The sequence below is a fragment of the Pomacea canaliculata genome, linkage group LG2 (assembly GCF_003073045.1).
Source record: "Pomacea canaliculata isolate SZHN2017 linkage group LG2, ASM307304v1, whole genome shotgun sequence".
Taxonomy (NCBI): domain Eukaryota; kingdom Metazoa; phylum Mollusca; class Gastropoda; order Architaenioglossa; family Ampullariidae; genus Pomacea; species Pomacea canaliculata.
Genome location: NC_037591.1, coordinates 19,971,819 through 19,988,867, shown reverse-complemented (window position 1 = coordinate 19,988,867; position 17,049 = coordinate 19,971,819). Strand labels below are relative to the sequence as shown.

The 17,049-nt window shown below is 43.9% G+C and overlaps 1 protein-coding gene across 2 annotated transcripts in view; it reads right to left on the bottom strand.

The window, feature by feature from the left end:
- The window catches only part of LOC112558128 (adenomatous polyposis coli protein-like), a 40,413-nt gene extending 36,927 nt beyond the window's left edge, over positions 1-3,486 (bottom strand). For both annotated transcript variants that reach the window (XM_025228345.1, XM_025228346.1), the window contains exon 1: positions 3,333-3,486. The gene's annotated coding sequence lies outside the window, so the exon portion shown is untranslated. The remainder of the gene's footprint in view (positions 1-3,332) is intronic.
- Between the last annotated feature and the right edge of the window lie 13,563 nt (positions 3,487-17,049).

Sequence of the window (17,049 nt, the reverse complement as noted above, 5' to 3'; positions counted from 1 at the left end):
ATATCAATTTGAAACTGGTCAAACACTGAAGACTTAAATCCCCACAAACAAAATGAATCCAACTAAAGCGTAAGCATAATTTATAAGAAGCAGTGAAAGTTGTTCACTAATTTGAAAGTCGGAGTTGTCTAGTTGGAATGTAAGAGAAGAGCAGTTCAGAGAAATAATCAGGGCAGGTGCCAGCAAAGAAATTAAAACACAGCACGGACAGTTTGTACTGGATGCGAGGTAGCCAGTGTAGAAAACAAAGGAGAGGAGTGGCATGGTCCTGTTTCCTAGCTCTAAGCACCAGACATGCAGCAGAGGTCTGTACTTTCTGGAGTTTGTGAAGAGGGTATTCAGGGCAGCCAGCAAGCAAGAAGTTGCAGTAATCAAGTCTGGATAAAACAAATGCACAGACAAGAGTGTTGGTAGCAAGCATAGACAGAATGTGACAGATGACGCTTATATTGCATAGCTGATAATAGGCAGACTGACAGACAGCTGTAACTTGTTTAGCAAGAGTCATATCTGCAGTGACAATGAATCCCAGATTCCTGATGGAGGGCGCAAAGGTGATGATGGTTTCGCCCACCTTGATGTGACTTGGTAGACAAACGAGTGAAGATGGATTTTTTCTTCTCGAACATAGAAGGGCTTCCATTTTATCCTCATTGAGTTTAAGTCTGTTTGTCCCCAGCCAGTCTTTGACTTCATTAATACAGACTTCTATGGTGCTGGTAGCAGAGTGAGACTCATCCAGTGGAGTGGAGTAGTACAGCTGCGCATCATCAGCATATGATTGATGAGAAACGTGAAACTGGATGCAAGATGAAAATGGATTCATATACAGAATAACCAAAACTGGGCCGAGTACTGAGCCTTGAAGGACGCCACAAGAAAGTGGAGTAGCCGAGATGTCTGACAATCAACAAACACAGTCTGCGTCCTATCAGTGAGATAGGAGTTGAACCCCGCTAGTGCAGGTCCAGAAATCCTGTAGAGGGTGTGTAGTCTATGAAGGAGCAGAGAGTGTTCGATAGCATCAAATGCAGCAGCTAGGTCCAGTAGAGTTAAGGCAGAAACATCACCACCATCAAGGGCAGATAATATGTCGGTGGTCACTTTAATTAAAGTAGTTTCAGTACAGTGAAAAGTTCTATGTGCTGACTGAGCATTGGGGATGAGGTGGTACTCTTGTAAGTAGGCCAAGAGCTGTGCCAAAACTACTTTCTCTATGATCTTGGAGAGAAAAGACAAGTTGGAAACTGGATGATAATTGTTCAACACACTGACATCAAGCGTGGATTTCTTAAGAAGTGGCTTCACCAAGGCATTTTTAAGCAAAGATTGTAAAACACCTGAAGACAAGCTGATATTTACAATGTTTGGAATGAAGTAAAATATCTAAGCACTCAAGAAGAAGGCTTGTGAGTATTGGGTCTAACTGGCAAGTTGTTGGCTTGGCTTTCAGAATAATTGCCTTTATATCAGCATCAGAGACTGGTCAAAATTTGGTCATAGAGCATCCCAGAAGAATATCACAAGAGATGATGCCAGGCATCGATATCGAGTCCAAGGATAATTGAATGTCCAAAATCTTGTTAGCAAAATAGTCACAAAACACTTGCAGCAGCTGTGAAGTAGGATAGGCAGTGGACCGCGGCATTGCCTTGCTAATTCCAGTCGTTCGATTGCATATGTCAAAGTGTTTTGGAGGCGATGCAATTATTTATCTGGGCCTGAAGATAAGATGTCTTGGCCTTGTTGACACGTTTTGCAATGCTTCGCAATGCAGCATTATAAATCTCTTTGTGGATGGTGAGTCCAGTCTTCCGCCAAACACGCTCAGCTCGCCAGCCAGTGTGCTTCAGGTCATACAGCTCAACACAGAACTGCGAATACCAAGGTGCATATTTGGACTGGCACATTAGGCGTTGAAACACTGGGGCATGGTCATGAATAACTCTACGCAAAATACAGTCAAGTTACTCAGCAGAGGGAGGCTGGAGCAGGGCCATTTGCAATTGTGTTTTTGATGCGACTATATTAACACTGTGTAACTGATGAGTGAGTCTAAACATTGGCGCCAATGATGGGCATCTGTGATCAAGTTCAATCGATACACAGTGATGATCAGATCTGAGATCTTGAAAAACATCAACTGCCTGCACTAATTGGTCATCAGGTCTATGCATGACCCAGTCCAAGATGTGATCTCTTTTCTGAGTGGGCTGCAAAACAGATTGGACGAGGCAAAAAAGTGTGCAACAATTCTGACATTTTTACTGCGTCAGGATGAGACTTGTTGTCAAAATGGACATTAACATCTCCAAGAAGCACTGCAGGTCCAAAACTGCATTGCTATAGTCCAGCATATCATGAAATTTCCAGAAAAAGGTAGAGGGTGTCAGTTTGTTCTGTAGGGTTCTGTAGATGCAGAACAGGTGTATCAAGCAATAGGGAGCCAAAAAAGAGACTTAAACACATTCAAAAGATGTATGTGGGAACGATAAAGCAGTAGTAAAAGACAGGTACTTGTCAAGTGATGATTTGTAGATACAGTCGGACCTCGATAAGTCGACCTTCCCTAAGTCGAAAACCTCCCTATATTGAATTAACTGTTAGTTCCCGGCCAAATACCTGCGCCTATTACGCCATTTTCCCTAACTCGAAAACTCCGTAAGTCGAATTTCTGAGTTCGACTTATTGAGGTCCGACTGTAACAGTTATAGATAATAACTAGAATGGTCAAATTATGTATATGATGGATGATAATGTACACTCTTAATGGAAATTTATATTAGCATAGTAGCTACATCTTCTCACAAACTAATAACAATAATAGAAATGTGGTGTTTATATAAATATACACGAGAAATATCTATATTACTATTATGATGCATAATGTAAACATTTTCTAGATTTCATTTAACTTTGATTTTCTTGGTCTTTGCGATCAGGTTTCTGTTGATATGTACTGGTCCTCACGTTATTTATCAGTTTCAATTTTTTAGGGTTCACTGTACTGGATTACTCTGTACGCTGCAATAATTTTTAATACACTCCTCTAGCTCCTGCCAGTCCGAATACGCACTCGAAGGTTTATTGCAGTAGATTTTTTTTTAAGACATGTAAGACATCGGCATGGCAAAATATTGCATCAGTGAAGTGCCTTAGAACAAATGATTCAAAACAACTTTGGTACACTTTTTTGCCTTTAAAATACATTGGAATTAAAACAGAACCGATATTGTTACTAATCCGATCAATCATTAGTTCGTTCGGATGCATACATCTGACATTTGCGAAATAGTAACAACGGAAGAACTAGATTTGCAAATATCGCTTACCTAATGCAAGAAACCTTTTTCCACTTATACGTGAAATTTCATATCTAGTGCAGCAGCTGAACCCTGTAAGATTTCTGCAATTTTAAACGTCAATTCATTATATTCAGTAGTTTTTCCATTTTTCCACCATTGCACTCCAGTCTGACGTCACAAAAATCCATCAATTTGATTGGACACTGCTGACAGTGCACCTGCTGCAAGGTGAGAGTAACTGCCCTTGTGTGTCTTTGTTCTGTAGTTGAAAAGAGGATTTTAAATTTTGTGACAGCTCTGTCCACAATCTGAATCGGAAGTGCCAACCTTACTCTCTCAGTCACAATTGTAAGCAGTGTCATGACATGATTTCGTAGATGATAAGGTATTGTCTTCAGGATTACATCGATGGGACACATTATTATTATTACGAACACACAAAAACTGATGCAGCCCACCGCTTTCTTTTCATTCAACAATTTATACGGTTAAGATACTATTATGATATCACCATTGGAAATGTTTTACTTGATGTGTGACATCAATTATAAAACAGTTAAAATTAAAATTAATAATATTTTAAGTAGATATAAGACTTGAAAACGTGGATAGGAGGAAACAACTTTAACAAACTTCGAAAATTTGTCTTGCCGAGTTCTCTCCCATTAGTCGTCTATCTTATTTTCGCGTCCTACTATTATTTTTTATTTGAGAAATGGCTCGAAGGGTTCTTGGAGCAGTGTAGTAATAAACGTACGAGACGAACATATTAACATTACATTGTGAAAATGTAGGCTATCATTAATGAAATTACACCGAAGTAGGTAATGACAAATGTATATTTTAATTTTATTCTGCTATTTTGTTTAGTAATCTGATCGACTTTCTTTTGATTATAAATGAATATATAATTATAGTGTGATGTATGCTTTGAAATAGATAATAGATGCTGAACAAATGCCTGCAGTGCCCTGTAGAAAATGGCAATGGCGAGAGAAAAAAGCAGGAAGACAGACCAGCTATATACAGGTAGTCCTCGACTTACGACGGGGATCCGTCCTTAACGCGGCGTTGTAAACCGAATTTCGACGTAAGTCGGATCAAACGTTCATAAAGTACTGTATCATAATAACAGCACAGTACTGCAAACACTTAGCCTATCCAAACGCATATCCTAACACAGTACCCTACATAATTATCAATAAACATAAGTACAGTAAAATATTGTGCAGTACAGTACGATTTGTTATCACTGTCCCTTTCAGAGGAGCAGATCCTGTCACGTGTTCAAGGATGCGATCTTTATCCTTGATAATCGTAGTGACAGTCGAACGACTAAGTCCTAATGACCTGCAAATTTCTGTTGCTGTTTCCCCTTCTCAGACTGCCTTATGATATCCACTTTCACCTCCATGGTGATGGCCTTCCTTTTCTATGATGCACTGACCTCGTAAGTCGGAATGAGCGTCGTAACCACGAAACGACGTAACTCGAGACCGTCGTAACCCGAGGACTACCTGTATATTTGGATCGATTCAAATAAGGTTAATTAATTTTTACCTGCCTCTTGGTGTCTCTTTAGCAAATTTGCTGGAGGAACTTCCAGTATACAGCTGTTTCTGTTCAATGTGTGGCCAGAATACCACGCAAAGGCTTCACTGAAATGGAAACTTGCTCTCCATTTGAGTTACTGTGACGCACCTTAAATTATATCATAAAGAACGATAGCAAAGCGTCACAGAATACAAAAAAAAAAAAATGACCTCGTGGCCAAAGTAAATGATTTTAAAAATTAAACATGAATGCTATGAAGTGGAGGAAAGCGGCAGTCTGTTGGACTGCAACTGCAAATGACAATAAAAGAAAGCAGAAAGTTAAACTTTATTTTGAACCACATTTTTTATACATTCATATTTAGTGGGAAAACGTCGATCCGCCGTCTTTTTTGTTTCCTCTAGTCAGAGTAGTGGCTGATAATTCCTCCTGTATGCTACTCATTCAAAGCAAACTTTACTCATTTTCTACAAAAAGTACCATTAAACCATTAACAAAACGAGACTGACTGCACTCAGAAATGAGCATGACGAACTGCATACATTCTCTCTTTCGCTCTCTGCCGTGAACTCGCCTTTTCTTCCTCGCCGACATTAAATATGGATTTACTATAAACTGTGCAGACGAGCGGCCCGGTGGCGCAACGGTTAGCGCCTGTCACCAATACAGTGAAGGTTGGCTGCCCACAGTTCATTTCTCGTCTCGGGCACGCTATTCTTTCTCTGTACGTGACATCTGTTTACAAGGCTGGCTGCTTGCCGTAATATAGCCTCAGTTGCTGAAACGGCGTAAAACACCAATCCCCCCCCCCCCACGCCATAGCAAATGCAACAGACCCAACAGACGGCACAAGTCTGACTGGAACAACGAATGAGTCCAGCTCACGCGAAAGTTCACTGATCAGCAACACAGTGTACACACACTTTTTTGAAAACGTTTTTGTGTAATACAGTTTGTTTCTAAAGCCATTCAAAATGCACATGCTATTTCTTGTAAAGCAATTCATCCGTGCTGAAATTTAATGCACAAGAACAGACTGTTCAAATTTATTCATAGCCACCTGTAGGTTAGCGCTATATGTCTGAGCACTTTCACCAAAAAGTAAAGCTAAACAATGAATAAAATAGGTCAAACAATTAATTTCGAAAAGAACGAGCTTTTAAGATACAAGACATTTTACACATTCATATTCATCTGCCAGCTGAAGGAGGTCCTCAAGGGTGTTGTCTGAAAACAGAAAGTTTTCACATTATGAGATGCACTATGTTATTTTATATTTTCGTGTTTATTTATTATTTCGGCAATGTCACAGAGGTGTGACCTGGGTTAACTAGTTAGCACAGCGCGGGTGTCTGAGCCGCTCCTGTCCAATGAGTAATAGTTCATTTTTAAATAGTCTGGAATAGAATATGGTAACTATAAAAATGAATTGTTTATTCCAAAGGAGCAGCTCCAATGTGTATAACCCTGCTCAAAACTGCTTTTCTAACATATTAAAGACTAACATTTAAGACTATACTCAGCGAGATTACATGATTTCTAACGGCAGTCTATAGGTTTTCGTGAAAGGCTTGACAGAAAATTAGAGAACGGAAACATCCCAAAGCAAAACACACACACACACACATACACAAATCCAGGTTTTGAACACACCAACTGTCAATCTTAACACTTTGTTCGTAACCACTTCACTACAGAGGCGTAGCTCACGGAGCTCTCTACTGTAACCTACTTGTAGTATAACATCATGGACGTAGAGAGGTAGATAGGGGATCTACATTCATGGTAACATTGTCTCGGTGGTTTTGGGTCCTCATTTATTTTACCTTTACCTGTCATCAGTTTTAGGCCTTGAGTTATTTGGCATGTCGCAATTAACTTTATGCAGCCCTTCATAGCTGCCAGCTGTGACAAGAGGCTATCGGTGATGCTGGTGCAACATAACTGGGTCGACTGGTTCCAGTTTTGTTCCTCGAAAACAGGTGAGTCTTGAGAGTATATGACGGAATGTGCGACAAGAACTCTTTTGATAATTCCTCAACATTTTTCCGATTCTTTGCCACGAGAGTGGTGAGTAAGTTTCCGGGATTAGTTTTCCTGACCACAATAAATAAGACAGCTCATTCGCGATTTGGAAGCGAGAAAGGGATTAATAAATAAGCTAGAATTTTATATAGGTTGTGTAACAGATTCTTTTAATTAAATCGCCATGCTGACATTTCACAGTCAAGACACCAGATTCTGTCGTCATAAACCCTCTTGAGAAAAAAAGGCGATTATTCTGTCAGTATATTATTAAAACAATACTAATGAGAAATGAGCACAACAATGAACAACAACAATGATCAACTTTATTTGTCCCCGTAGACAATTTGAACATAGGAAGGTGCTCCAGTTACCAAGTATAAAATAGAAATAAAAGTAAGAATAAAATAAGAAAGAACAAAAGAAGAGCAACCTGTACTGTTAACTTAAAAGTCTGTCTGAGCACATTTATATATGTGTGGGCTTTGTGTTTATCGATGCTTGTAACTTTTGATTGCTCTGTTGGAGGAAAATGAGTATTATACATCCCGCGTACGTGTCTAGGTGTACGATCAAGTGAGTTAATAAGAAAGAGTCCTATAATTTCAGTGTTTACAGTGGAAGAATAAAATGACCGAAATGATGCACGAAAAAGTCATTGTTAGATATTTTTAAGTTACTTTTCGTCAGATGATAGAACAGTGGAAATCCTAGCCAAAAAAAGAATATGTAAGTATAAATAACTCAAGCTATTTTCCGTAAAGTACTCTGTTTATTTAGTAACAAAACGAGACTGACTGCACTCAGAAATGAGCATGACGAACTGCATACATTCTCTCTTTCGCTCTCTGCCGTGAACTCGCCTTGTCTTCCTCGCCGACATTAAATATGGATTTACTCTAAACTTGAGACGAGCGGCCCGGTGGCGCAACGGTTAGCGCCTGTCACCAATACAGTGAATTTTGGCTGCCCAGAGTTCATTTCTCGTCTCGGGCACGCTATTCTCTGCACGTGGCATCTGTTTACAGGGCTGGCTGCTTGCCGTAATATAGCCTCAGTTGCTGACATCAGAAGTTTCAATCATACTAGTCAATACAATCAATACTAGGTTTTACAGTTATTTCCTGTCGACTTTATCAAGACGACACATGAGAATGTTTTTTTGAACCGTAGCAGGTAAGGAAGAATAATTTTTCTCTTTTTTCAAACAATGCCAGCTTACTTGACTCGCCTTCTCAATTAGAGCAGATCTAAAGGAACTTAACTGATCCTATTTTTGTCTCCACTCTTCAACTATTCCAAGGAAGAGGCAAGTGTCATCAATCTTCATATCTTCACTTCTGCAATTTATGCGCCGGTCTATGTAAGATTGAAAGTTTAGAAAGACTTGCTGCACGCCATATTCATTTGCAAGCTGGAGTAGGTCACGCAGAGTTTCATCTGTAGAAAAATATTTTTTATTTACATGTCTGTTCCTGTTTTAAAAAAACCCACAGAAGTTACACATTTACAACTGTTTTGAAACAGAAAGATAGGACAATAAATATCAAGAAATAAAATCAATGACGAAGATAATTCGAAGCAGAAACATTTCCTGCTTTTCATTTGACCTTCATCCTACAGAAGTAGAAACATTTTAGTTTTATCCCCCCCACCCACCCCCCGCCAAAAAAAATCAGATTTTGTCATTATACACTCAACACTAAATTCGGAAATATTTATAACAAAAATATACAAAAGGAAAAGCAGTTAAACTTAAATAATATTTAAAGTAAGTGTAAGATTTGAAAACGTGGATAGGATAAGGTGACCAGACGTTTCGGGGGCGAAAGCGGGACACGTGCCGATGATGGTGTCGTCACCGTCAAAAAACTCCGAAAAAAGTGATTTTTAAAGACAACCTGGTCATTTGATGGACTTGCCAGAAAGCCAGAAAGCGGGACATTGGGCGTCCCGCCCGATATTCTGGCGGGACACGAGGTCAAAAGCGGGACTGTCCCGCCAAATGCGGGACGTCTGGTCACCTTAGGATAGGAGGAAACAACTTTAACAAACTTCGAAAATTTGTCTTGCTGAGTTCTCTCCCATTAGTCGTCTATCTTATTTTCGCGTCCCACCATTATTTTTTTATATGAAAAATGGCTCGAAGGGTTCTTGGAGCAGTGTAGTAATAAACTTACGAGATGAACATATTAACATTACATTGTGAAAATGTAAGCTTTCATTAATGAAATTACACCGAAGTAGGTAATGACAAATTTATATTTTTATTTTATTCTGCTATTTTGTTTAGTAATCTGATCGACTTTCTTTTGATAATAAATACATGTATAGTGTGATGTATGCTTGGAAATAGATGCTGAACAAAAGCCTGCAGTGTCCAGCAGAAAATGACAATGGCGTGAGAAAAAGGCAGGAAGACAGAACAGCTATATATATATATGTATGTGTGTGTGGATTGGTTCAAATAAGGTTAATTCTTACCTGCCTCTTGGCGTCTCTTTAGCAAATTTGCTGGAGGAACTTCCAGTACACAGCTGTTTCTGTTCAATGTGTGGCCAGAATACCACTCAAAGGCTTCACTGAAATGGAAACTTGCTCTCCATTTGAGTTTGACTGTGACGCACCTTAAAGTATATCATAAAGAACGATAGCAAAGCGTCACAGAATATAAAAATGACCTCGTGGCCAAAGTGAAATTATTCTAAAAATTAAACACATATGCTATGAAGTGGAGGAAAGCGGCAGTCTGTTGGACTGCAACTGCAAATGACAATAAAAGAAAGCAGAAAGTTAAACTTTATTTTGAACCACATTTTTATACATTCGTATTTAGTGGGAAAACGTCGATCCGCCGTCTTTTTTAATTGTTTCCTCTATAGTCAGAGTAGCGGCTGATAATTCCTCCTGTATGCTCAGGCCTGACGAGAGGGGGGGACAGGGGGGTCTGGTGTACCCGGGCCCGCGGCTGTCAAAGGGGCCCGGCCTTGGTCAGTGGATTTTTTTTCTTCTTCTCCTTTTCTTTTTCTTTTAAAGAAAGGTCTAAGGACAGAACACCCAAGCATTACACATGCAGAAGTTGAGTTTGAGTGTAGATATTGAGATTCGAATTGTAAACATACATTATATACTGGGAAAATAATTTACGATTACAAGTACAAGGGGCCCGGAGAGGTCTGTCCCGGGGCCCGGGTGGCTCTCGGCGGCCCTGCTTACAGTCTAAAATAACAGGCTGACAGTTGGCTCTCCATGGACTACTGTACTTCTTGGAAGTAAAATCTAGTGTAACATCGTCTTCAGTGTCATTTACATGAGCAGTCTCTTTTCTTCCATGCAGCTACTGTAGAATAGTGCACAAAGGAACTAACACCCATCAAGGTAGATAATATAGGGATAATCTATCATCCCAGGAATATTACTGTTTACAGGAAGACGAAATAAAGTACAGTATTATTGCAGGGTCAGAAGATGAACACGAAGCTGAAGTGTCCTGCTCCATTGGGATTTCTGGTCTGTTTTCTAATTGTCCACGTGGTGCAAGGTGTGACCTCAGGCAATCTGACTGGTACTGAGTGCACTGTACAGGAGTCGTAAGTATCCAGATGTGTTTTATTGTCAGCATTTCAAACGCACGTGGCCTAATGAAAGCTCTTGTCAAATTTCGTGATAAATTTGATATTAAAAAAAAAAATCAGATTTCTTGCCTCCTTTCATTCTACTCGCTTCTGAAATATTTTTCTTGATATTTTAATACACAGTTTATGTCAAGGTTTACACATACATATCTCACGGCCGTTGCCCTAGCCTAAAGGTTTAGTCGAGTGCATGATAGTCAAACTGTAATATAATAAAGCAAATGGTATTTTGTGAAATGTGCCTTCGTGGGAAATAACATTTTTTAGATTAGATGTCCCAGTCTGTTGTTTCTGTGTAACGGCTTCTTTAAACTCCCACCGAATACCTGGCGCACACAGGCACGTGAGTTTGTGTCTAAGTATTTTGTGTGTAACTGTTTTTCTAAACTCTCACAGGTACCTGATGTACAAAACTGTTGTGACTCAGCACGCGCACGAAGTCTGCACTAACACGTGGTGTTGGCATTTTCCTCCGCGATGTAGGAGATGCAGGTGAGCAAAACAACAACACGTGTGAGTATGATGACGTGTGGCCTGCGTGACGTGTGGGACCTGTAACATAACGCATGTGACATGTGACGTGTGGGACCTGTAACATAACGCGTGCGACTTGTGACGTGTGGGACCTGTAACATAACGCATGTGACATGTGACGTGTGGGACCTGTAACATAACGCGTTCCTGTGTAAGAATTATGGTGTGTGGCATGTAACAGACTTGCGATGTATGAAATGTATGAGACAAGTACTGTGTAAGGTTCAGCCTCATCTTAATTAAACACGTCATCTTCAACATACACCTGTCTGTCATCAATACAGCAATGGTGTCAGTTTTGAAATGATCGAGAAGTCTGCTATCCCAGTCTTGCATTTTTCCATCTCTATTTAGTCCAGTCAAATGGGTTTGGTTTCGCTGATCATTGGGAAATAAATCTTCTAAGCCACCATGTTCACTATCTTGATGTGCACTTTCAGCACTGAAGCAAAATAAAGCAATACAAGTGTAGAAAAAAAAAATGAAACAAAAGTAACATATTTTATCCTCTCTCTAATTTCTCATGGTCATGCAAGTCTTGTTTTGACCAAAAAATCAATAGAAATAAAATGGATAATAATTTCCCCAGGGAATTCAAATGGAATCGTTGTTAACGAGCATCGCTTGCTGTAGGCCTAGTGTCTTTTCTCAAACGATGGGCAAAAATCGGAAAAAGACTCACAACGGTCTCTCGGCAGCGCTGTACACCGGCAACGGCTGAAGGGATTCGGGAGGGTCTGGTGCCTAGGGAGGGCCTGAACGGCTCGCGCCCGGTTAGAAATTTGGAGAGGGGCGTGGCACAAGGCAGGGATGGTTAGGGTTGGCGCTATATACATGGGGAGCAGGCGTCCCGAAAGGTTTATGTGCTTGGCTGATAAGTCAATGGTGCGGAGGGTCTGGTGCGGAGGGCATGGTGCCAAACTTGTAAAATGTTCGTTCGAGCGGAGGGTCTGGTGCAAAGCGGATGGTCTGGTGCAACACATTGAAAACACACTTCTAGTCATTAGTAACTTCATTTTGGTACTGGAAGCTTAGGGGAACCTCGTTTCCTTCAAGTTTACCGAACAGGAGGGTCTGGTGCGGAGGGTCTGGTGCGGAGGGTCTGGTGCGGAGGGCGGGTGCGGAGGGTTGGTTGCGGAGGTCTGGCGCGGAGGGTCTGGTGCAACACATTGAAAACACACTTCTAGTCATTAGTAACTTCATTTTGGTACTGGAAGCTTAGGGGAACCTCGTTTCCTTCAAGTTTACCGAACAGGAGGGTCTGGTGCGAGGGTCTGGTGCGGAGGGTCTGGTGCGGAGGGCCTGGTGCGGAGGGTCTGGTGCGGAGGGTCTGGCGCGGAGGGTCTGGTGCAGAGGTCTGGTGCGGAGGGTCTGGTGCAGAGGGTCTGTGCGGAGGGTCTGGTGCGGAGGGCCTGGTGCAAGGGGAGGCGTGGCACAAGGCAGGGAAGAATAAGTCGGCGCTATATATATGGGGAGCAGGTGTGCCGAAAGGCGCGAGAAAGTGAACATGGCAATAGAGAAAGGTTACTATTAGCCATGTAGTGCTCACCCAGTTGTGGATTCTTGCATCGGCAACTGAGCGCTCGCTCGGCGTGCGACGCCCTCGGTCGAAAGTGATCGTTGTCTGCGTCCCGTCCTGCTGCGAGCCGGTTTCGAAGCGGACCGAGAAGGTGTGGTACGTCTTGGCTCGCTGGCGATTCGCGCGGCTTTCGCTGTCGCGTTTCCCACGGCTCAGGCGCGCGCTGGTTGAGCAGAGAGAGGTTCGTCGTGCTCCTTTCGGCCAGCCGCGTCGGCGTAACGAATAACGCTTGACTGTGTCTCGAGTGAAAGAGCGCGCCCGTGTCGATCGGGTGAACGCTCCGCACGTTGAAAAATTTGAACCGATGATTCGGTTGCAAGAGCGAAAAGCACCCACGAACGCAGGACCTGCGCTCCAGCGGCGACTGCTTCGTGGGAGTCGGTTACGTGTACACCCAACAGCATTCTGGTTGATCCTACCAGTAGTCATATGCTTGTTCTCAAAGATTAAGCCATGCCTCGTACGGTGAAACCGCGAATGGCTCATGAAATCAGTCGAGGTTCCTTAGATGATCCATTTCTACTTTTATAACTTGGATAACTGTGGCAATTCTAGAGCTAATACATGCAAACCAGCTCCGGTGTCAAAGCCGGGGAAGAGCGCTTTTATTAGTTCAAAATCAGTCGGGGTCTCGGCCCCGTCCCTTTTGATGACTCTGGATAACTTTGTGCCGATCGCATGGCCTCGAGCCGGCGAGCATCTTTCAAATGTCTGCCTTATCAACTGTCGATGGTACGTGATAGACCTACCATGTTGACAACGGGTAACGGGGAATCAGGGTGTGATTCCGGAGAGGGACATGAGAAACGGATACCACATCCAATGAAGGCACCAGGCGCGCAACTTACCCACTCCCGGCTAGGGGAGGTAGTGACGAAAAATAGCAATACGGAACTCTTTTGAGGCTCCGTAATTGGAATGAGTACACTTTAAACCCTTTACGAGGATCTATTGGAGAGCAGCCGTGGTAATTCCAGCTCCAATAGCGTATATTAAAGTCGTTGTGCTTAAAAAGCTCGTAGTTGCATCTCAGGCATGGTCGTGCGGTCCGTCTCGCGACGGTCACTGCGCGAAGCCTGAGCGTGCGCGGCTCTTCGCAGGGTCGTCTTCGCAAGAGGAACAACTGCGAAAGCATTTGCCAAGCATATTTTCATTAGTCAAGAACTAGTCAGAGTTCGAAGACGATTAAATACTGTCATTGTTCTGACCATTAAACGATGCCAACTAGCGTTGTGCAAGTGTCGCTTCATCGACTCTGAAACCAAACTTTTCGGGTTCCAGGGGAAGTATGGTTGCAAGCTGAAACTTAAAGGAATTGACGGAAGGTCACCACCAGGAGTGGAGCCTGCGGCTTAATTTGATTCAACACGGTAAAAAACACCCAGTCCGCACACTGTAAGGATTGACACATTGCTATCTTTTTCTTGATTCGGTGGGTGGTGCGCATGGCCGTTCTTAGGTGGTGAGCGATTTGTCTGATTAATTCCGATAACGGGCGAGTCTCTAGCCTGTTAAATAGTTCACCGATTCTTCACGCATCGGTGCTAATTTCTTTGTCAAAGTGAAGAAATTCAAACAAGCGCGGGTAAACGGCGCGAGTAACTATGACTCTCTTAAGGTAGCCAAATGCCTCGTCATCTAATTAGTGACGCGCATGAATGGATTAACGAGATTAACGAGATTCCCACTGTCCCTATCTACTATCTAGCGAAACCACAGCCAAGGGAACGGGTTTGGCGGAATCAGCGGGGAAAGAAGACCCTGTTGAGCTTGACTCTAGTTTGGCTTTGTGAAGAGACATGAGAGGTGTAGCATAGGTGGGAGCCGTCAAAAAGCGACCTTGAAATACCACTACTTTTATCGTTTCTTTACTTATTCAGTCGAGCGGAGAGCGGGCGCAAGCCCCTCGCTTCTGGAATTAAGCTCGCGCCGGCACCTCGCCGGTGTCGCGCGGGCGATCCGCTCTGAAGACCGTGTCAGGCGGGGAGTTTGACTGGGGCGGTACATCTGTCAAAAGGTAACGCAGGTGTCCTAAGGCGAGCTCAGCGAGGACGGAAACCTCGCGTAGAGCAAAAGGGCAAAAGCTCGCTTGATTTTGATTTTCAGTACGAATACAGACCGTGAAAGCGTGGCCTATCGATCCTTTTGAATTTCGGAGTGTGAATCAAGAGGTGTCGCACACAAAAGATCGAAGAGCACACGGATGCACCCCCCCAGTGCAAATAGAAAGCCTCTGCAGGGTAGCATCAGATAGCGACCCTGCGAAGAACAGGAGGCCATAAAGTCTGTGTACCCAGTGGTGACTTGCAATGGTTCGTCGGTCCCTGTGCAACCCGTAAGTTGCTAGCCGATGTCATCTGAGCCCCTGAAGATCTAGCCCTTCAGTGGAGACTCAAACCGTGGGTTTCAGCCACCCATGTCTCTTATCGTTGTGTAGTAGTGACCCAACCCTGCGGCCCCGTCGGGGGTCAGCCTCTTGCAAAACCCAGCCTGGGGATAATAGGCAAGCCTCTTGCAAAACCCTGCCTGGGAATAAAAGGCCTGATCGGGAGAACTGGGCAGCGCCGATCTAGTAACTTGTCCATGTAAAACTATGAATGAAGTCTATTACAGTGAACCATGCAGGCTGGGACGTCCCCCTGCAGAAACAAAAGGTCCCCGCCTCCCGGTGCCCGAAACGGGATGGCGAAAGCGAGGGTGAAGAGGACACACATCGTCGCAGGATCCGAAGGACGATGAACAAGTGGAGCACCGTGCGGTCAAAGGAGCAGCGAACCAATCGAAGTGAGGTAGAGTATATGTCGTTGCACAAGCGTGTCAACGTCGGTACGTGGAATGTGCGCACCCTCCGAAAGTGTGGAAAGATACACGAGCTCTGCACAGAGTTGGAGGGCTACGATTGGGACGTGGTGGGGTTGGCGGAGACGAGATGGATGCATTCAGGGGAGCGGGAAACTTCCCACGGACATAAGCTACTACTAAGCGGAAACGGAAAAAGAGCGGACAGGGGCGTCGGCTTCCTGGTCAATAAGAAAGTAGCGGGGGCGATTATGTCTTGGAACCCGGTGTCGGACCGGCTTGCAACCATCCGTCTCGCGGCCAAACCAATGAATTTGACGATAGTCCAGGCTCATGCTCCTACCACCACCAGCAGGGAAAACGAGGTGGATAAGTTCTATGAGCTGCTATCGAACACGGTGAGGGGGATCCACAAGTCCGACCTCGTAATCGTGGCGGGTGACTTTAACGCTAAGATCGGGCCAGAAACAGTTGCAAATTGGCCAGACACAGTGGGGCATTACGGTCTAGGAACGACCAATGCCAGGGGTTTAAAATTGTTGGAAGCGGCCAACCACCTAGGATTCGTCATCGCGAATACCCTATTTCAGCACAAGAAGTCTCGATTGGAGTCGTGGGTCGCACCTGACCGAAAGACCCGCAACCAAATCGACTTCATTCTCGTACCTCGCCGTTTCCGTTCCAGTATCCTTGGCTCAGGCACACGGGTCTTCCCAGGTGCGGATATTGGTAGTGACCATAAGCTCTTGCTCATGGCCCTCCGTCTCAAACTAACGACGAAACGATGGAAGAACGAGAACTCCAGACCGCGGTGGAACCTAGAATCACTCCAAAATCCGGGTGTAGCAGCTGCATACAGGGTTGAAGTGGGGGGCCGGTTCTCGGCACTCAACCTACTTCAAACCGACTGCGATGTGGAGACCCTCTCGGGCCACATCACAGAGGTACTCACCTCCTCGGCTGAAGAAGTATTGGGGAGAAAGAAACCCACCAAGACCCCGTGGATCACAAAGAAGATTCTCGATCTTTGTGCACGCCGCAGGGAATTGAGACTTCAGAGGAACGAGAGTCCCAAGGCAGACCTAGCTTACCGGAAGGTACACCAAAAGGTCCGGAAGTCCATCAAAGCAGCTTTCGCCGCATATATCGAAAACTGCTGTGCAGAAATAGACGATGGCATCGCCTGGGGCGATTACAGGAAGGCTTTCGCTCTCCTACGCACCCTCACACGTGGAAAACGTAAGGCAGCCGTGCGGGTAGAAGATAAGCAGGGCCGCCTGCTAAGCGACAAGGCCAAAGTCCTTGAACGCTTCACCCAGTATTGCGGTGAGCTATACAACGAGGAATTGCAGACCGATGACGCAATTCTGATGAACGTACAGCCACCAGAGGACCCCCCCATAGACCTGCAAGTCCTAAGGGGGGAGGTCGATGCAGCAATACGGGACATACACACAGGGAAGGCCCCTGGTGTAGACAATGTCCCCGCGGAGCTCGTCAAAGAAGGGGGTGAGGAACTAGCGAAAGTGCTAACGGAACTGTGTCGCAAGATCTGGGCCGAGAAGAAATGGCCACGCCAATGGCTACAATCTTTGGTCGTCCCAATACCAAAGAAAAA